We start from the raw sequence: 21347 nt of genomic DNA on the forward strand, positions 1-21347 counted from the left end.
GTCTAAGGTAGAACGGAAGTGGTTGTCAATCACGCGCGTTCATAGGTGAGAATGATGATGAGTGTCACGGATCATCACATTCATCAAAGTGTTGTGCAACGTATATCTTGGAATAAGAATAAAAGAGAATTGAATAGAAAGTAATAATAATTGTATTGAAACTTGAGGTACAGCAGAGCTCCACACCCTTAATCTATGGTGTGCAGAAACTCCACTGTTGAAAATACATAAGTAGAAGGTTCAGGCATGGCCGAATGGCCAGCCCCCTTGAGTGATCAAGAGACCGAATAATCAAAGGCTAAACAGTCAAGAGATTAAACTGTCAAAAGATGTCTAATACAATAGTAACTTATCCTATTTATACTAGACTAGCTACTAGGGTTTACATGAGTAAGTAATTGATGCATAAATCCACTTCCGGGGCCCACTTGGTGTATGTTTGGGCTGAGCTTGATCTATCCACGAGCTGAGGCTTTTCTTGGAGTTGAACTCCAAGTTATGACGTGTTTTGGACGTTCAACTCCGGATCATGACGTTTTTCTGGCGTTTAACTCCAGATAGCAGCATGTACTTGGCGTTCAACGCCAGGTTACGTCGTCAATTTCCGAACAAAGTATGGACTATTATATATTGCTGGAAAGCTCTGGATGTCTACTTTCCAACGCCGTTGAGAGCGCGCCAATTAAAGTTCTGTAGCTCCAGAAAATCCATTTCGAGTGCAGGGAGGTCAGATTCCAACAGCATCAGCAGTCCTTTTGTCAGCCTTTTTCAGAGTTTTGCTCAAGTCCCTCAATTTCAGCCAGAAATTACCTGAAATTACAGAAAAACACACAAACTCATAGCAAAGTCCAGAAATGTGAATTTAACATAAAAACTAATGAAAACATCCCTAAAAGTAGCTTGAACTTACTAAAAACTACCTAAAAACAATGCCAAAAAGCGTACAAATTATCCGCTCATCAATTGTCTGACCTGGCCCAAGTGTTCGACACCATAAGAAAGCATGACATGCGACGCAATCCCGCGAAATGCACCTTTGCAGTAGAAGCGGGCAAATTCTTAGGTTTCATGCTCACACAAAGAGGAATTGAAGCAAATCCAGACCAATGTCAGGCCATACTCAACATGAAGAGCCCAACCTGTGTCAAAGAAGTACAACAACTCAACAGGAGATTGGCCGCCCTATCCCGATTCTTAGCAGGAGCTGTGATAAGATCTCTCCCCTTCTATGTTACTTTAAGAAAGGGAAAACAGTTCGAATGGACAACAGAATGTGAGCAAGCCTTCCAAGACTTTAAGAAGTTCTTAGGACGGCCACCTATCCTATCTTGACCACGAGAAGGAAAACCACTCATATTATATCTCGCAGTAGGAAGCCGGGCAATAGCCTCAGCACTAGTCAGAGAAGACGAGAATGGACAACAACCCGTCTATTTCATTAGCAAAGCACTACAGGGATCCGAGCTGAACTACCAAAAAATAGAAAAATTTTCCTATACTCTCATTTTAACATCTCGACGACTCCACCCTTACTTCCAGGCTCACACCATTAAGGTTCGAACTAACCAGCCCTTAAAAGGAATATTGCGGAAAACAGATTTAGCAGGTAAAATTCTACAATGGGCAGTCGAGCTGTCAGAGTTCGACCTCCAATATGAAGCTCGGATGGCCATCAAATCACAATATCTGGCCGACTTTATCGCAGAATTCACAGATGCCCTGGAAACCCTCACAGAATGGAATCTCTATATGAACGGTTCTTCAAATAAAACTGGAAGCGGCGGAGGCGTAATAATAGAAAGCAACCAAGGAACCCAAGTTGAGCTCTCCCTCAAGTTCGGGTTCCGGGCCTCAAATAACCAGGCGGAATATGAAGTATTGTTAGCTGGTTTGAAGCTGGCTGAAGAGGTGGGAGTTTAAAAACTCAACATTTACAGCGATTCACAAGTGGTCACATCACAAATAACAGGAAGCTACCAAGCCAAAGATCACACCATAAAAAAGTATTTGGATAAGACCAAGGAACAGCTCGAACAAACCGGGAAATATAAGATCTGCCACGTACCCCGCGAACAAAATGTCCGAGCTGACGCACTCTCGAAACTAGCCAGCACCAAACCAGGGGGCAACAATAGAAGCCTCATCCAGGAAATGTAACAGAACCCATCAATCTCGGAAGAGGAAAAAGTCCTAGCCATAGTAAACCAGGACCAAGGATGGATGACCCCCATAATCAACTACCTCAAAACAGGAACACTCCCCACAGAAGAAAAGGAGGCAAAGAGGCTAAAAAGGGAGTGTTAGAAGAAGTACACGGTGGCATTTGTGGCAATTATCTCGGAGCACGGGCCCTCGCCAAAAAAGTACTCCGGGCAGGGTTCTATTGGCCAACATTACAGAAAGAAGCCACAGAATTTGTAAAGATATGTCCACCATGTCAGAAACATGCCAACTTTCACATCGCCCCACCAGAAGAGCTCATCAGCGTGACTTCGCCTTGGCCGTTTGCAAAATGGGGACTCAATCTTCTCGGCCCCTTTCCCTAGGGATCAGGACAAGTTAAATTTCTCATAGTAGGGGTAGATTACTTTACAAAGTGGATCGAGGCAGAACCCTTAGCCAATGCCACCGCCCAAAGAAGCCGGAAATTCCTATATAGAAACATTGTCACAAGGTTCGGAGTTCCATATTCAATAACCACAGACAATGGCACTCAATTCACAGATGCAGGCTTCAGAAAACTAGTAGCCGACTTGAATATAAAGCACCAGTACACCTCCGTCGAACATCCACAGGCCAATGGACAGGCCGAAGCCGCCAACAAAGTCATATTGGCCGGGTTAAAACGAAGATTACAAGATGTAAAGGGAGCCTGGGCAGAAGAGCTTCCACAGGTCCTATGGGCATATCGAACGACGCCACATTCCACTACAAAAGAATCCCCCTTCCGATTAGCATACGGAATAGAGGCAATGATTCCAGTAGAGATTGAGGAAAGATCGCCTAGAGTATTTCATTACAATGAGGGAGCAAACTCCCAACTTCAGAGGGAAGAGCTCGACCTACTACCTAAAATCCAAGAAAGTGCTCGGATCAGGGAGAAAGCTCTAAAGCGCCGAATGGCTTCCAAATATAATCAAAGGGTAGTACCGAGAAGTTTTGCAGAGAATGATCTTATCCTAATCCGAAATGATATTGGAACAACTCGACCAGGAGAAGGAAAGCTGGCAGCAAACTGGAAAGGACCCTACCGAGTTATAGTAGTACTTGGGAAGGGCTACTACAGACTGTCCGAACTCGATGGACGAGAGCTTCCCAGATCATGGCACGCCTGCAACCTAAGAAGGTACTATAGTTAGAAAAGGTAAAGGATCTCATTATTGGATGCACTCTTTTTCCTGAAAAGGTTTTTTAATGGGGCACCAGGTTGAGACATAGACACTATCCGACTTAAAAGGATGAAAAAATTCCCACATGTATATATTCGCACTTTTCTTTGAATAAAATTTATTTAGATATTCTACAAGATTTCAAGACGTATTAATCTGAAGTATTCATCGTCCGATTATAAAGCAACAGATCGGCAGAAAGTGAAAAACAATTTCATTGCACGATCACGATAAAGATAACCGTCTGATAAAGGTGAAAATGCGATTCACCCAAAAGACGATCTAAAGATGCCAACCACTTTCTACAAATCGGCAAAGATGAACACAGAATAATGTAAGAAGTTATCGAAAGCAATCCAAAAAAGAACCTGATGAGGTCTTACGGATAGCTAAAATAATAACTTAAAGACTGGCCGATGTTCAGAAGTCGGACCAAGTCAACCTAAGTTATAAGTAAACCCTGGAAAGAGGTATGGCCAACCCTATTAAAGAGGATTACTTTAACTTAGAAAGAGATCGACCTAACAAAGTCGGTTTCCTACAAAAAAAAGTTATAAAAGTAATCCCTGAAAGAGACCTGACAAAGGTCCAAGAAAGAGGATTACAAAAATAACTTAGAAAGAGATCGACCTAACGAAGTCGGTTTCCTACAAAACAAAGTTATAAAGGTAATCCCTGAAAGAGACCTGACAAAGGTCCAAGAAATAGGATTACAAAAATAACTTAGAAAGAGATCGACCTAACGAAATCGATCTCCTACAAAACAAGTTATAAAAGTAATCCCCGAAAGAAACGTCAAAGGAATCGGTTATGGAGCGCCAAAAATACGTACAAAAGCGAGAAAATCGAGAAACAAGTCAGACCCACACAGACACAACCTCAAAGGATCCAAGCTATAAACAAAACGTACAAAGCAATCCAAAGAGGTCGAGCTGCAAGGTTCCAACATTCTCAGAAAATAGAAGAGATAACAAGTCAAAAACCTTGATATAATCTACAAAGTTATAAAGCCTCGAAAGCCATCAAAACCTACCTTAAAAGGATAGCGAGCTACTCTTTGTTTTTCAAAATAAAAGTTGCTAAAACAAGCAACTAGAAAACGTCAGCAAATAAACAAAAAGTTTAAGAGCCCACAAGCCGGGCCAACTACATAAATATCCAGAAAGAGATCAGCAAGCATCAGGAGCCTTCTTGGCAGCATCAGGACAAGGAGAAGGAGGATGAGTCTGAATAGGCACAGCATCTATAGTTCCATCCTTCTGGTTCAAAACCTGGCAATCCGAATCAGGTGCAACCGGAGGAGCAGAAGAGGTCGACACTTTGGCAGAGGACACAGGGGGAGGATCAGCATCATCATCACCCTCGTCATCAGGGACAATCTTGCCATCCCTGACAACGTTGTCCAGGCTGAAAGGGGTGAGGTCGGCCTCGGGAGCAATGACCCGAACTTGCTCCTTCAAGTTTTCGTAGGCAGCAGTCACGCTGCCAACGAGATGACCTTGGAGCTCAGAATAATCTTCCCGGGCATTGTCCAACTCCCCCCTCAGGTGCATCACCTCCCGATAAGACGTAACGTAACTCTCCTTATGCATCATGGCTGTGTCCTCGACCAACCTCAAAGAAGCTGCCAGTGAAAGGGAACTCGCCTTCTCGTTCTCTAGATCCTTCTCCAACTTGGTCACCTTTACTTCAAGTTCCTCCTTCAGCTCCCTCATCCGGTCAAACTCCTGCTTTGCCTCCTCCATAAATGCTTTGGTGGCGTGGAGAGGAAGATTCTAAGCAATCCGGTATATAGCAGCCGCCATATACGCCATCTTTACGTTATTTCAGGCCATAAATTCCAAATGATGGAGGATGGACACATCGTCCATGGAGAGGGTACCATAGGGACCGATTTGCTTATCCACAAATTCAATGGCATTAAAATCGGGAGCATTGAGGTCGAAAGGCTCAGCTATTTTTTGTTTTTTATTGGGAGGAGCAACAGAAGGAGCAGCAGAAGTAGGGTGAGGATCCACCAGACGAACTCGAGGAGTGGGATCACCTTCTGCACCCCAGGGGAACTCGGCACAGACGGCTTCACGCGCACTTGGGAGGATCCTTCCCCAGCCGCCTTGGCCGAGATGTTTCTAGCAGCAGTCGCCCTCTGCGCTCTTTTAAAGGCTTTCATGGATTCATTATTCTTCATTGCCTCTGCCAACAAAATAGAAATTAAGCTACAAGTCAGAAACGACAGTCACAAGCAATATAAATAGATAAAAAAGGAAACACAAATACCCAGCTCAGTTTGAAGAAGAGAGGCATTGGTTAGAAATTTCTTTGTGTCGAGATGGGGAGGTTGACCCCAGTGTTCTTCCAAGACAGTCACAAAGGCTCGCTCAACCTCATCCAACATTTTCCACGTATATCGGGACACCCTCACATCTTTTTGCCATTCCAAGGGAAAAGCAGGCTCGTCATTTTCATCCAGAAAGAAGGGCCGAGCTCCTTCAACAGCTCGGACCTTGAAAAAGTAGTTTTTAAAATCGCGGAATGACTCGTCAAACATGGAAAAGACCTTCTTTCCCTGGGTAGAGCGAAAGGAGACCCAAGCTGCCTTCTTTTTTACCACTCCGGGCTTAGTCAAGACAAACAGATAGAAAAAGAGAGATTGGGAAGCAGGGATACCAAAACCATTGCACAACAATTGAAAAATCTTTATGAAACCCCAAGAATTAGGGTGAAGTTGAGAGGGGGCGGGATTACAGAACCATAACAGGTCGGCCTCAAATTTAGTAAAAGGAAGGGTGATACCCAGCTGACCAAAGAAAAAGTCATAAACATAGAAGAAAGGGCGATCGTCAACAACCCGAGTAGAGAAGCAGGCTCTCTCGTCAAAAGAGGGAGGGACAAGTTCATAGTTCTTCTCAACACCAGGATTACTACAGACACTATGAAACTGCCTAAGCTGCGCGCAAAACTCAGAATCAACCAGAGAGACACACATAAGAACCATCGAGTCCACCCAATCGGCCATGCCCTCAGGGACCTGGGAAGGCATCTCTACAACGTTATTTTGGAAAGACATGAGACCAACTAAATCCTACAAAAAGAAAAGAAGAGTGGATTACTTAAAAAACATCTCGGATGAGGGGCAAAACAACTCGACGGACGGACAAACAAAAAAGGAAAACCCCAAGACTCAAGCCAAAAGTCCTGGGGCATCCCTTGGAGGCAGTAACAAAGCAAGATTTTTTAAGAAATCTCTACAGCTCACGTCCTGACACTCATTAAAAAGAAAATAAAGTCTCAAAGGATACAAAGGAAGTAAAAACACAGAGTCGCCACCCTTCTACAGTTTATCAGCAAAAGCATTGTCAAAAACACCAAAAAATGCCAAGCAGAAAAACAGCAAAGACGCAAACTTTTTCGGAATCAAGCAAAAAATCATCAGCGAAGGCACAAGCAGAAACGGCGACAACATAAAGAAAAAGATTCAAGCAACAAGAAAAAGATTCGCACCAAAAACGAAGAAATTCCAGAGCATGCAACAATCAGGCATGATAAAAGCAGAAAGACCCAAACTTCCTTTAAACAAAATGCAAACTTTCCACATATAAGGAAACAGAAGAAAGAAAAAACAAACCTGGAAAAAAGTAGAAGAAAACCTCGAAAGCCGAAAGAACAGAAGCCACAAAGCCACCCATCGACAGAACAGACGGAAGAAGCTACGAAAGAAACAGAAAATGAGAGAGTAAAGGGAGAAGTTACGAAGAAGAAGTGAAGAAGAGAAACCGTTTTTTGATTGAGAAATTCAAAATAAAAGACCAGGAGAAAATAGGGAAATTAATGCCAATTAAATGCAGATATTAAAACCTTCTCGCGTTCCCAAAAAAGCGCTGATATAAAAGCGCGCGCTTTTAGAGGAAAACGTTCTACATTCAAAAGATTCTACATAAGGAAGAAATCGATGAAATGCTTGAGTTCGGCTTCATCATAGAAGGACTGAAGTCCAAAAAACTCGACCTCGACAAAAAGACCGAGCTCAAGCAGGGGCACTACTCATACCCTGGGTCGAGTTACCCGACCCGGGATGATTGGCGATAAAAGCGACCGACCTCCTTAGGTCCGACTAGCCGACCTCTTCTCAAAGAGCTCGGCCAAATCGACAAGAGAGCCCAGTAAAGGGCCCAAACAGAGAAACATGACCCAAATCCTAGGGCAACCCAAGCCTATAAAGATAAAGGCGGTTCCATTGAAGATACGCTGACCTCAGCTCAAAGATAAAGATAAGATAAGATAACTAAATTATCTTATCCAAAAAGTCACATATCATCATTATAAATACATTGGAGCACCCAGGTATAACTCATACTCTGATTCTACATAAAACCTGCTTAATACCCTTGCTAACTTAAGCTTCCGAGTCCCTTACAGGTACCCCCACCCTTTGGTGATAGAGGATCAGTAGCACCTTCAGTCCAACAAGTCGGATGTACCAGCTCCGGCTGTCATCCACCTGCCGGACACACCAGCTACGACCAGTACGGAAGATCTCGTCCGAGATCGACCTCCAGTTTCAGGTAACCCTCGGAACAATATCAGAAAAATTATAGAGGATCTAAAGCCTTCCCAGTAGCAGCATCTTGGGGGGAACCAGGGCGAGTTTGAAGGGGAACTGCGTCCACTGTCTCGTCATCCCGGTTCAAAATCTAGACGTCTGGATCAGATTTCGACTGAGTAGCTTCAACTGCTGAGGTTGAGGAAGGCGGGACAACAGAGGCTTTGGCAGAAGTAACCGGAGGAGGGACGACATCATCATCATCATCGGGATCATCAGGGACAATCTTACCATCCCTCACAACATTGTCCAAGCTAAATAAAGCAAGATCAGCTCCCGAGGCGATAACCTGAACCTGCTCCTTCAGGTTCTCATAAGCAGCAGTTACGCTACCACAAGATGACCCTGGAGCTCGAAATAATCAACTCGAACCGACTCTAGCTCCTACCGAAGACGCATCACTTCTCGGTAGGACATGACGTAGCTTTCTTTGTGCTTCAAAGCCACATCCTCAGCCAATCGCGCAGAGGCCGCCAGGGCAAGAGAGCTGGCCTTCTCCCCCGCCAGCTCCTTCTTCAGTTTAGTCACCTCCGCTTCAAACTCCTCCTTTAGACCCTTCATCCGATCAAATTCCTGCTTAGCTTCCTCCATGAAAGCTTTGGTAGCATGCAGAGGCAAATTTTGGGCAGTGTGATACAAAGCAGCCCCCATTTGAGCCATCTTAACACTACTCTAAGTTATAAAATCTAAGTGATGAAGGAGAGATACATTATCCATTGAAAGAGCACCATAAGGAGCGATCTGCTGGTCCACAAAACCAATAGGATCAAAATCTGGGGCAACTAGATTGAAAGGTTCAACAGTTCAAGTTTTTTTTTTTAGGAGGGGCTGCCGAAAAAGAAACCACAGAAGCAGTAGAAGATTGAGGGGGATCCACTAAACGGACCCGAGGTGTAGAGATCATTCTCCTCGGGCCAGGAGAGCTCGGCACGGGTGGCTTCGAAGGAGCTTGGGAAGTTCCCTCCCCATCGGCCCGAGCCGAGATGTTTTGAGCTGCTGTAGCTTTCCTCGCCTTCTTGAAAGCCTCCATTGCATCATTATTTTTTGCCATCTCTAAAAAATGAAAAACAACAATTAATCAAATCAGGAGAAAAATAGGAAGGAATCAACAAAACAAAATATATCAAGGCAGTCCCAAAGCAGTTCGAATAAAGGACGGATCTCCCAAAGACTTTTTAGTATCCAAGTGAGGAGGATCTCCCCAAATATCCTCCAAAACATTCACAAAGGCCTGCTCGACCTCGCTCAACATCTCCCAAGTATATCGGGATACCACTACATTCCTCTGTCACTCTAAGAGAAAGCAGGGCTCATTATTTTCATCCAGAAAAAAAGGTCGGGCTCCTTCAATAGCCCGGACCTTAAAGAACTAGTTCTTAAAATCTCGGAAAGATTCGTCATACATGGAAAAAACCTTGTGCCCCTGGGCAGACCTAAAAGAAATCCAAGAAGCTTTCTTCTTGGTAGTCCCAAGTTTGGTCAACACAAAAAGATACAGAAAAAGAGTTTGAGAAGGCGTAACACCAAATTCTTGACAAACAAGCTGAAAAATCTTGATGAAACCCCACAAATTCGGATGGAGCTGCAAAGGGGCTACGTTACAAGATCATAGTAGGTCAGTTTCAAAAGAGGTAATAGGAAAGGTGATGTTCATTTGGCCAAAAAAGAAATCATAAGCGTAGAAGAAGGGACGCTCCCCCTAGGTCAGGATTGGGAAGCAAACTCTATCACCAGAATTGGGTGCCACTAACTCATAATTGCTCTCCTGATCCTCACTCCTACAGACACGATGATGCCTTCTAAGCGTCACACAAAATTTGGAATCGGCTAAAGAAACACACAACAAGACAAGAGAGTCCAGCCAATCGGACATCCCTTCAGGAACCATAGGAGATGCCTCGACAATATTTTTTCGGGAAGACATGGCCAACTAGTCTTATAAACAAGAAAAAAGATTGGGTTACTAAAAAGGTAAAAGCATCCCAGATCAAATCAAAACAACTCGAAGAGCACAACCCAGCGATAGTATAACAGATAAAAAGGAAAACCCCTGAACACAATCCAAGGTCCAGGGGCATCCTTTGGAGGCAATTGGGAAATAAAACTTTCAGGAAAATCTACAAGGCTAGCGTCTCAACGGAAACCCTTCCCAAGAAAAACAAACACAAAGAAGATCATACGAACCGCAAAAAAAAGGCTATAACAGTTTAGAAATCAGCAAAATAGCAGACAAAATCCTAAATAGCCAAATCAGGGAGATACACTCAGAAGCATACGAAAGGACAAAAAAGGAAGCATACATCACAGTAACAAAACAAGGCACCATAAAAATCCAAGCTTCCCAACAGGCACTCAGTCAAAATCAAAGCTTCAAAACCAAACATGACACAGTGGAACAGCAAGATAAAAAGAGAAGACAAACCAACCTGAAAAAAGGAGAAGCGTGCGGAGAGCGAAGACGAAAGAGTTCAAGAGTTTCCGTCGAAAGCAAGAAGAACACCTACGATATTCAAAGCAATGTCACAAAGAAAAAACGCGAAAGGGCAGATGATAGCAACAGAAGTGAGAAAGAAAAGGGGAAGTTACAAAGAGGAGAAAAAACCATTTCTATATGTAAAGTTCAAAATAAAAAGAAGCAAAAGAAACGGAGCATTGAAAACCAATTAATGGGGGCATTAAAAACCCTCACGCATTCCCAAGGCAAAAACACTAAATGCAAAAGCGCACGCTTTCAAAAGAAACGAAACAGAAACGCTCCACATTCAAAAAGGAACTCTACAAAGACAAGATCGACAAAATCCTCGAATTTGGCTTCACCCAAGAAAGTTCGAAGTCCTAAAACTAAGACTCGACCTCCAAGCAAAAGCCGAGCTCGTGCAGGGGCACTGTTCATACCCTGGGTCGAGGTGTCCGACCCGAGATGTTCTACAGACAAAGCGACCGAACTCTTCAGGTCAGGATGACCCGACTTCTTCTTAAAAAGCTCGGCCAAATCACAGGAAAGCCCTATAAAGGGCCCAAATAGAGGAACACGACCACCCCAATCCAAAGGCAGCCCAAGCCTATAGAGATAAGGGCAGTTCCCATGAAAGATAAAAGATAAATATAAAGATAAGATAACTAACTTATCTTATCCGCAAAGGTCACTCTACACCATTATAAATACACTGTAGCACCCAGGTATATCTCATTGTTCCGAGCGTTACCTGAAACTGTAGGTCAATCTCGGACGAGATCTTCTACGCTGGTCGGAACGGTTGTATCCAATTTGTTGAGCTTGATGGTGATACTGATTCCTTCGTCTTCGAAGGGTGAGGGGTACCTGCAAGGGACTCTAATGCTTAAGTTAGCAAGGGTATTAAGCAGGTTTTGAGTAGAATCAGAGTATGAGTTATACCTGGGTGCTCCAGTGTATTTATAATGGTGTAGAGTGACCTTTGTGGATAAGATCAATTAGTTATCTTATCTTTATCCTTCATGGGAACCACCCTTATCTCCCTTCATGTAGAACATCCCGAGGAGTTTGAAGCGGATGTGACTAAACTGAAGAAGGAGTGATGACAAGTCATCATATACCCATTTTTCAAGCTAATTTCATTTGTTTTGTTAGTCTTTATGCACTTTCTTGCTTCTTAAGTAAGTGATTTGGAGTGAAAATGCACAACTTTTTTAAATCAAGCAACCACCATGAAATTAATGTTAATCCATGAGGTTTAAGCTAATTTTAATTGAATTTTAATTGATTCATAAGCCTCTTGAATTTAGTGATACTTTGAGTGGTTGTTTTGGTTTATTGTAGGTGAAGAAAAGAAGAAAAAAGGAAAAGCGTGGCCTAAGGAAGTGTGACCCAAGGAAAAGAAAGTGTGGTCAAAGAGAGAAGAAGTGTGGCGCATAACATGAGGGGAGGCAAGCATTGCCCTCCACAAGGGCACACTGCCCTCTAGGAGGGCAACATAAGGGAACTAAGCAAAGAAGGCAACTCTGCCTTGCCCACTACAAGGGCAGAGCACAATTTTGTGCCTTGGAATCAAGAGGAATAAAATGTTGCCCTGCCCTCCACAAGGGCAGTATCGGGCTCACCAAGGGAGAAAATCAAAGGAAAATGTCTCCAAATGCTTGCCACAAGAGTTGAACACGGGACCATGAGGAAGCTAGGACTTAAGGCCCATTACCGTGCCAAGAAACCAAGGAAAATGATGTAGCATGTGTTTCTGCCCGGATTCGAACACAGGACTGCATTTTGGAAACACTGCCCTGCCCTCCGCGAGGGCAGGGCAGCATTTGGTTGGTGCACAATTCTGGCGCACCAAGAAGTGAATCTGGCGCATCAAATCACTACCCTGGCAGCACCTGCGCGCACCACACTCGATCCTGGCAGCACCATATTTTTCTGCCCTGCACTCCGCGAGGGCAGGGCAACATCTTGTGCACCAAGACTCAATTCTGGCGCATCACAGCTCGATCCTGGCAGCACCAAGCACGCACCATGGCACATCTTGGCAGCACCAATTTTTCCTGCCCTGCCCTCCGCAAGGGCAGGGCAGCGTTCTGCGCACCAGCAAGCACCAGACCGCACCAAGCCACACCAGACCGCACCAAGCAAGCACCAACATGCACCAAATCCTGCCCTGCCCTCCACAAGGGCAGGGCAGCCTCCTGGAAGCTATTATCTTGGGCCGAAAAATTCAATTAAAAGGCCAATTTAATTCATTTCTTCACCAAATCAAAAGCCCATCCAAATCCCAAAATCCAAGAATAGAAAGTGTATAAATAGGATCTAGTTTGATGTAATTAGGACCTTTTTGCTTTGCTTTTGAATTTTGCACTTTCTTTGAGCTTTGAATTTTATTTTTGCACTTTGGAACTTCTCTTGGTGTCTTCACTGAGATTTCAGAGAATTAGGGAGGAGAATTGATCTCTCTCCTTCCTCGTTCTTGCTTGGGTCTTTTTAATTTCTTTGTTTTGATTCTTGGGTGTTAAGAATTGAGGAAATTCTGTCTCAATCTCCACTCAAGAACTCTTTAGTTTCTTTTCTGCATAATTGAATCCATTCACATTCTCTTTACTGTTTCTTCTTCAATTTCTTGTCAATTGCTTTGAGAACTTGGATCTAGGAAGGTAATTGAGATCTAGTCTCTGCTACCTAGTCTCTTGAACCCTGAGATCCCAATTTACTTTTGGTTCTTCTGTGAACCTTGCTGCACTTTAATTTCAATTTCTGTTTGAATCCTCATTGCTTTTAATTCAATTTCTGCTCTATTAATTGTGGCAATTAAATTTCTCTTTGTTTAGATTCTGCAATCCCAGTCCTCCAACCCCTTTTATATTCAAGCAATTTACATTTCTTGCACTTTAAGTTTCTGCAATTTACATTTCTTGCACTTTAAGTTTCAGTCATTTACTTTCTTGTTCTTTAAGATTCAGCAAGTTTACTTTCCTGCTCTTTAATTTACTGCAATTTCCCCTTCTCCCTTTACATTCCAAGCAATTTATATTCTGTTAAATACAACCCACTCAACCAAAACTTGATTCGCTTGACTAAATCAACCACTAAACTAAAATTGCTCAATCCTTCAATCCCTGTGGGATCGACCTCACTCATGTGAGTTATTATTACTTGATGCGACCCGGTACACTTGCCGGTGAGTTTTGTGTTGGATCGTTTTCCACACATCAAGTTTTTGGCGCCGTTGCCGGGGATTGAAATAGATTGACAATGATTAAGTGAAGTGGAGGTCTAGATTAAGCACTTTTTCTTTTCTGTCATTCTAATTCTTACTAACACACTAACTGTTTGAATTTTTGCTTAAACTAACTAAAACTTCATTCTAGTTATAGATTGAAGTTTCATTGGTTTTCTGGATCTGTGTGTTTATTGTTGTGTGTTTGTATGTCAGGTACAGGAAGATCTTCCCCTGTCCTCTCTGAAATTGACCAAAGAACTCTTCGAAGAATAAGAAGAGCTGAAAGAGGGAAGAACGTTATTGGAGAGGAAGAATCTGAGGAGGAATTCCAAGAGATGGAAGGAGATCCCAATCAACCAGGAGAAGGAGCCAACAATAACCAACAACAACGAAGAGTCTTGGCTTCATACACATTTGCAAATGCTAGACACTGCGGAAGTAGCATTCTTCCTCCTAATGTCAATGCAAACAATTTTGAACTAAAGCCACAACTCATCACTTTGGTTCAAAACAATTGTTCTTTTGGAGGAGGGTCTTTGGAAGATCCAAATCAACATTTGTCTACCTTCTTGAGAATCTGTGACACGGTGAAAACCAATGGTGTGCTTCCTGATAGCTACAAGTTGCTGCTTTTTCCATTTTCTCTCAGAGATAAAGCCACTCAATGGCTAGAGACCTTTCCAAAAGAAAGCATCAACACTTGGGATGACTTAGTGAGCAAATTCCTTGCCAAATTTTATCCCCCTCAAAGAATCCTAAGATTGAAGACTGAGGTGCAGACATTCACTCAAATGGAGGCTGAGAACTTATATGAAGCATGGGAAAGATATAAGGCTCTATTGAGGAAATGTCCACCAGAGATGTTCACTGAGTGGGACAAGTTGCAGAACTTCTATGAGGGACTCACTCTTAAAGCTCAAGAAGCACTTGATCATTCAGCTGGAGGCTCTTTGCAACTCATGAAAACCACAGAGGAAGCTCAAAACCTCATTGATATGGTGGCCAATAACCAATATTTCTTTGCTCATCAAAGACAACGCTAACCATCACAAAGAAGAGGAGTAATGGAGTTGGAAGGAGTGGACTCAATTCTAGCTCAAAACAAGATAATGCAGCAGCAGATTCAACAACAGTTTGAACAAATGGCCAAAAGAATTGATGGCTTGCAAGTTGCATCAGTGAGTGCCACAAGCCAACCACCAACTACTAGGGTGCAAAGTGAAGAAACTCAAGAAGAGCAACAGCAAGAGTAAGTCCAGTACATGCACAACCAAAATCCTGGAACAAATGAAGTCTATGGTGATACTTGATGAGCGGATAATTTATACGCTTTTTGGCATTGTTTTTAGGTAGTTATTAGTAAGTTTAAGCTACTTTTAGGGATGTTTTCACTAGTTTTTATGTTAAATTCACATTTCTGGACTTTACTATGAGTTTGTGTGTTTTTCTGTGATTTCAGGTAAATTCTGGCTGAAATTGAGGGACTTGAGCAAAACTCTGAAGAAGGCTGACAAAAGGACTGCTGATGCTGTTGGAATCTGACCTCTCTGCACTCGAAATGGATTTTCTGGAGCTACAGAACTCCAAATGGCGCGCTCTCAACGGCGTTGGAAAGTAGACATCCAGGGCTTTCCAGAAATATATAATAGTCCATACTTTATTCGAAGAATGACGACGTAACTTGGCGTTGAACGCCAAGTACATGCTGCTGTCTGGAGTTAAACGCCAGAAAAACGTCATGATCCGGAGTTGAACGCCCAAAACACGTCATAACTCGGAGTTCAACTCCAAGAGAAGCCTCAGCTCGTGGATTAATCAAGCTCAGCCCAAACACACACCAAGTGGGCCCCGGAAGTGGATTTAAGCATCAATTACTTACTCATGTAATCCCTAGGAGCTAGTTTATTATAAATAGAACATTTATCTATTGTATTAGAGGTCTTTGATCATTCGGTCTTGTGACCACATGGGGGCTGGCCATTCGGCCATGCCTGAACCTTTTACTTATGTATTTTCAACGGTGGAGTTTCTGCACACCATAGATTAAGGGTGTGGAGCTCTGCTGTACCTCAAGTATTAATGCAATTCCATTGTCTTTTATTCAATTCTCTTTTATTCTTATTCCAAGATATTCATTCGTACCCAAGAACATGATGAATGTGATGATAAGTAACCCTCATTATCATTCTCACTTATGAACGCACGTGATTGACAACCACTTCCGTTCTACATTCAACAAGAGCTTGAATGTGTATCTCTTAGATTCCCCAACAGAATCTTCGTGGTATAAGTTAGATAGATGGCGGCATTCATGAGGATCCGGAAGGTCTAAACCTTGTCTGTGGTATTCCGAGTAGGACTCTATGATTGAATGACTGTGACGAGCTTCAAACTCCTGAAGGCTGGGCGTGATGACAAGCGCAAAAGAATCAAGGGATTCTATTCCAACCTGATTGAGAACCGACAGATGATTAGCCGTGCTGTGACAGAGCATAGGAACGTTTTCACTGAGAGGATGAGATGTAGCCATTGACAACGGTGATGCCCTACATACAGCTTGCCATGGAAAGGAGTAAGAAGGATTGAGTTGAAGCAGTGGGAGAGCAGGCGTCCTTGAGCCATACAGTACCTCCATATGCTTATCTGAAATTCCTACCAATGAATCTGCATAAGTATTCTTATCCCTTTTATTATTTATTTTCTTATTTCTATTTTCGAAAACCCATGAACCAATTTAATCTGCCTAACTGAGATCTACAAGGTGACCATAGCTTGCTTCATACCAACAATCTCTGTGGGATCGACCCTTACTCACGTAAGGTTTATTACTTGGACGACCCAGTACACTTGCTGGTTAGTTGAACGGAGTTGTGTCCACTCGTGCCAATTTCTAAATTCCATAATTTTACAATGAATGCAATTCAAAGAATAGTGATCACAATTTCGTCCACCAAGTTTTTGGCGCCGTTGCCGGGGATTGTTCGAGTATGGATAACTGACGGTTCATCTTGTTGCTCAGATTAGGTAACTTTCTTTTCAAAAACTTTTTCAAAAATTTTTCTTTTATTTTTCGTTTTTCCAAAAATGTTTTTCGAAAAAATCAATAAAAATACAAAAAAAAAAATTAGAAAATCATAAAAATAAAAAATATTTTGTGTTCTTGTTTGAGTCTTGTGTTAATTTTTAAGTTTGGTGTCAATTGCATGCTTTTAAAATTTTTCTTGCATTTTTTCGAAAATCCCATGCATTCATAGTGTTCTTCATGATCTTCAAGTTGTTCTTGACAAGTCTTCTTGTTTGATCTTGATGATTTCTTGTTTTGTGTCTTTTGTTGTTTTTCATGTGCACTTTTGCATTCATATTTTTCATACATTAAAGATTTCTAAGTTTGGTGTCTTGCATGTTTTCTTTGCATCAAAAATTTTTCAAAAATATGTTCTTGATGTTCATCATGATCTTCAAAGTGTTCTTGGTGTTCATCTTGACATTCATAGCATTCTTGCATGCATTCATTGTTTTGATCTAAAAATTTCATGCATTGAGTATTTTTGTTGTTTTTCTCTTTCATAATTAAAAATTCAAAAATCAAAAAAAAAAATATCTTTTCCTTATTTCCCTCCAAAATTTCGAAATTTTGGGTTGACTTGGTCAAAAAAAATTTTCAAAATTAGTTGTTTCTTACAAGTCAAGTCAAAATTTCAATTTTAAAAATCTTATCTTTTTAAAATCTTTTTCAAAAATCATATCTTTTTCATTTTTTATATAATTTTCGAAAATTTCGAAATTATTTTTCAAAATATTTTCAAAAATCTTTTTTCTTATCTTTATATCAAATTTTCGAAAATTAGCTAACAATTAATGTGATTGGTTCAAAAATTTGAAGTTTGTTACTTTCTTATTAAGAAAGGTTCAATCTTTAAGTTCTAGAATCTTATCTTGTAGTTTCTTGTTAGTTAAGTCAAATTTAAAATTAAATCTTTTTCAAAATATCTTTTTCAAATATATCTTTTTATCTTTTATCTTATCTTTTTCAAAAATTTTATCTTTTTCAAAATTTGATTTCAAAATATCTTATCTAACTTCTTATCTTCTTATCTTTTTCAAATTTTGATTTCAAATCTTTTTCAATCAACTAACCAACTTTTTGTTTGACTCTTATCTTTTTCAAAACCACCTAACTACTTTTCCTTCTCTAATTTTCGAAAATTCTCCCTCTCTTTTTCAAAAAAAAATTCTTTTTGTTTTAAATTTTAATTTTAATCTCATCTCATCTTTAATTTTCGAAAATTACTAACCTCTTTTTCAAAATTATTTTCGAAAATTTCTCTTCTCTTTTCTTCTTCTATTTAATTATTTAATTACTAAAACTTCTCTTCACCTCTCCTCTTCCAAAAATCCGAATCCATTCTTCTTCATTCTTCTACCCCCTTCTTCTTTTACTAACATAAGGGAATCTCTATACTGTGACATAGAGGATTCCTTTTTCTTTTCTTGTTTTCTTCTCCTTCATATGAGCAGGAACAGGGAAAAAGGCACTCTTGTTGAAGTTGATCCAGAACCTGAAAGGACTCTGAAGAGAAAATTAAGAGAAGCTAAATTACAACAATCCAGAAACAACCTTTCAGAAATTTTTGAACAAGAGAAGGATATGGCAGCCAAAAATAATAATAATAATAATGCAAGGAGAATGCTTGGTGACTTCACAAAGCCAACATCCAAGTTTGATGGAAGAAGCATCTCCATTCCTGCCATTGGAGCCAATAACTTTGAGCTTAAGCCTCAACTAGTTGCCTTGATGCAACAGAACTGCAAGTTTTATGGACTTCCATCTGAAGATCATTATCAGTTTTTAACTGAGTTCTTGCAGATCTGTGAGACTGTAAAGACTAATGGAGTTGATCCTGAAGTCTACAGACTCATGCTTTTCCCTTTTGCTGTAAGAAACAGAGCTAGAATATGGTTGGATTCACAACCTAAGGATAGCCTGGACTCCTGGGATAAGCTGGTCACTGCCTTCTTGGATAAATTCTTTCCTCCTCAAAAGCTGAGCAAGCTAAGAGTGGATGTTCAAACCTTCAAACAAAAAGATGGTGAATCCCTCTATGAAGCTTGGGAAAGATACAAACAGTTGACCAAAAGATGTCCTTCTGACATGTTTTCAGAATGGACCATGTTAGATATATTCTATTATGGTCTCTCTGAATTTTCGAAAATGTCACTGGACCATTCTGCAGGTGGATCTATTCACCTGAAGAAAACGCCTGAAGAGGCACAAGAACTCATTGACATGGTTGCAAACAACCAGTTCATGTATACCTCTGAGAGGAATTCTGTGAATAATGGGATACCTCAGAAGAAAGGAGTTCTTGAAATTGATGCTCTGAATGCCATATTGGCTCAGAACAAAATGCTGACTCAACAGGTCAACATAATCTCTCAAAATCTGAATGGATTGCAACATGCATCCAACAGTACTAGAGAGGCAGCTTCTGAAGAAGCTTATGATCCTGAGAACCCTGCCATGGCAGAGGTTAATTACATGGGTGAACCTTATGGAAACACCTATAACCCATCATGGAGAAATCATCCAAATTTCTCCTGGAAGGATCAACAAAAGCCTCAACAAGGCTTTAACAATGGTGGACGCAATAGGCTAGGCAATAGCAAGCCATATCCATCATCTTCTCAGCAACAGACAGAGAACTCTGAACAAAACACTTCTAATTTAGCCAATATAGTCTCTGATCTGTCAAAGGCCACTTTCAGTTTCATGAATGAAACCAGATCTTCCATCAGAAATTTGGAGGCACAAGTGGGCCAGCTGAGTAAGAAAGTTATTGAAACTCCTCCCAGTACTCTCCCAAGCAATACAGAAGAAAACCCAAAAGGAGAGTGCAAGGCCATTGATTTAATCAAAGTGGCCGAATGCATAGGGGAGGAGGAGGACGAAAATCCTAGTGAGGAAGACCTCCTGGGATATCCTTCAAGCAAGAAGGAGTTTCCTATTAAGGATCCTGAGGAATCAGAGGCTCATACAGAGACCATAGAGATTCCATTAAACCTCCTTCTGCCATTCATGAGCTCTGAAGACTATTCATCCTCTGAGGAGGATGAAGACGTGACTGGAGAGCAAGTTGCTCAATATTTAGGAGCTATCATGAAGCTGAATGCCAAGCTGTTTGGTAATGAGACTTGGGAAAGTGAACCTCCCTTGCTCATTAGTGAACTAGATACTTGGATTCAGAAAACTCTACCTCAAAAGAAACAAGATCCTGGCAAGTTCTTAATACCTTGCACCATTGGCACCATGAGCTCTGAAAAAGCTCTATGTGATCTTGGGTCAGGGATAAATCTGATGCCACTCTCTGTAATGGAGAAGCTAGGGATCATTGAGGTACAACCTGCCTTGTTCTCATTACAATTGGCAGACAAGTCAGTGAGACAAGCTTATGGAATAGTAGAGGACGTGCTAGTAAAGGTTGAAGGCCTTTACATCCCTGCTGATTTCATAATCCTAGACACTAGGAAGGAAGATGATGAATGCATCATCCTAGGAAGACCTTTTCTAGCCACAGCAGAAGCTGTGATAGATGTTAACAGAGGTGAGTTAGTCCTTCAATTGAATGGGGACTACCTTGTGTTTAAGGCACATGGCCATCCCTCTGTGACAAAAGAGAGTAAGCATGAAGAGTTTCTCACAGTTCAGAGTCAAGAAGAGCCCACACAGTCAAATTCTAAGTTTGGTGTTGTGAGGCCACAACCAAACTCTAAGTTTGGTGTTAAGATCCCATATCCAAACTCTAAGTTTGGTGTGGACAACTATACAACATTGACCTGATCACCTGGTGGCTCCATGAGAGCCACTGTCAAGCTATTGACATTAAAGAAGCGCTTGTTGGGAGGCAACCCAATTTTATTTATCTAATTTTATTTTATTTTGTTTTAGTGTTATTTTTGTGTTTAATTAGGTACATGATCATGAGGAGTCACGAAAAAATAAAAAAAATTAAAAACAGAGTCAAAAACAGAAGAAAAAAATTTTTCACCCTGGAGGACGCACGGGCTGGCGTTCAACGCCAGTAAGGTGCATCTGGCCGGCGTTCAACGCCAGAACAGAGCACCATTCTGGCGCTGAACGCCAGAAACAAGCAACATTCTGGCGCTGAACGCCAGGAATGTGCCCAGAGAGGAAAAACTGGCGCTGAACGCCAGTAACAAGCATCAAACTGGCGTTCAACGCCAGAAACATGCTTTACATGGGCGTTGAACGCCCAGAATGTGCACCAATGGGCGTTTAAACGCCAGAATAGTGTGCCAAGGCATTTTACATGCCTATTTGGTGCAGGGATGGAATTCCTTGACACCTCAGGATCTGTGGACCTCACAGGATCCCCACTTACCTCGCCCTCTCTCACTCCATTCATGGTGATCCCTTCTGTTTTTCATTCACCTCCTACATCTATCCACTCTTCCCCATACACCCCGCCTACCTTTACAATTCAACTTCTCTTTCCCACCCAATCCCACCCATATAGCCGAATCCATCTCCCCCCACTCACTTCCATCTTCTTCTTCTTCTTCTCTTCTTTCTTTTCTTGCTCGAGGGCGAGCAATATTTTAAGTTTGGTGTGGTAAAAGCATAGTTTTTTTTGCTTTTCCATTACCATTAATGGC

The 21347-nt window shown here is 41.6% G+C and overlaps 1 non-coding gene across 1 annotated transcript; it reads right to left on the reverse strand.

Moving 5' to 3' along the window:
• Window positions 1-18723: 18723 nt before the first annotated feature.
• Window positions 18724-18827, reverse strand: LOC112764639 (small nucleolar RNA R71). The gene has a single exon (XR_003183271.1). It is a non-coding gene; the product is annotated as a small nucleolar RNA R71 (small nucleolar RNA).
• Window positions 18828-21347: the final 2520 nt, after the last annotated feature.

Source organism: Arachis hypogaea, chromosome 2 (genome assembly GCF_003086295.3).
Source record: "Arachis hypogaea cultivar Tifrunner chromosome 2, arahy.Tifrunner.gnm2.J5K5, whole genome shotgun sequence".
Taxonomy (NCBI): domain Eukaryota; kingdom Viridiplantae; phylum Streptophyta; class Magnoliopsida; order Fabales; family Fabaceae; genus Arachis; species Arachis hypogaea.